Source organism: Cyprinodon variegatus, unplaced genomic scaffold, assembly GCF_000732505.1.
Source record: "Cyprinodon variegatus isolate N-32 unplaced genomic scaffold, C_variegatus-1.0 Scaffold1723, whole genome shotgun sequence".
In the NCBI taxonomy this organism is placed as follows: Eukaryota; Metazoa; Chordata; class Actinopteri; order Cyprinodontiformes; family Cyprinodontidae; genus Cyprinodon; species Cyprinodon variegatus.
In genome coordinates this window covers 47497-48756 of record NW_015152176.1, presented here as the reverse complement: position 1 = coordinate 48756, position 1260 = coordinate 47497, and positions in this window count along the sequence as shown.

The window sequence follows — 1260 nt, the reverse complement described above, 5'->3', positions numbered from 1 at the left end:
GTTTCAGTTTGTTTCCTAAAAGCTTCTGTTTTCTCTGTTGGATAAAAGCCGGCGTCGAGGGACCGATTATGTAACCCAGGAATGTGAAATGTGACGCCTCTCTGTGGCGGTTTATTAGCTAATCGAATTCAGCTGCTTTTCTAACCAGGCTGATTCAATCTGTGGTCAATTTGCTCCTTTAATAAACTTTGCCTCCGTTTAACAGCTTGGACTGATTGTTGTGGTGATTTCTGCCTCTGAGAAGGAAAATAAATGTTGGTCAGAGAGAAGAGCAGGAAAAAGACGGGAAACGCTGCCCCCTGCTGGAGGAAAGCCAGAACCTACAGCGACACAGAGGAACGTCAGGAAGATTCCTCCACTTTAATCAATTCAGTTTATGTTTGTGGAACAAATGATCAGAACATAACAGACGATTCCAGACAGATTAAATGTTTTTATCCCAGGACAGAGTCTCCTGTGATGAACCAGAAAATCGTGCTTTGAGCTGCGATTCTTTCCGCATCATGTGAGGCTGCTTTGATTGATGAGAGAAAAACACAATAACTTCAGTATTTCTGTTTCTCTTTCATCAGGCTGCTTATTAAACCTGAAGGGATCAGTCCTGGTTCCTCCGGATAAATCAGGAGAAATCGATTAGTTTTTTTTCATTCTGATGCTGTAATCCGTATCAATCTGGTTGCTTTGAACAAAGATCCTTGGAGCCTAAGAGTTTTATCCATTGTCTGTAGCTGCTTATCCATGCAGCGTCACATGGCTGCTGATGCGTATCTTTATCAGTCTTTGGATGAGAGGCAGGAAACGACCCAGACGGGTTAATCAGACAAACATCCAGTTAGGCTCTGAATGCTGAAGGCAAAGCTGGAGACGGGTGAAGCGACCAGCTTTGCTTTGGGAGGAAGTCGGAGTACCCAGAGAGAACTACTGTGTCTGCAAAGATAAGTCCCTGCAGAAGGACCTCAGCTCAGGATTCAAACCAACAACTTTTACTGCAAATGAGAAGTTCTACCAATTTCTCCAACATAAAACATAAAGATTCATTTTTAACAGAAAAAAAAACTAAGAATGTTTGTTTTAATTAAACAACTTCAAGGAATAATAATAAAAAAAAGGTATTTTAGAAAGTTTTGATGCTGATGATGATTTTATGATTTAAGCATCCATATAAAAAATGTTTCTTATAAAAACAATCATTTGTTTGCTGATAAAAGATGATGCATTCTTCCTTAGTTGCTGCCAAATAGAAACACATTAAATCAGAAC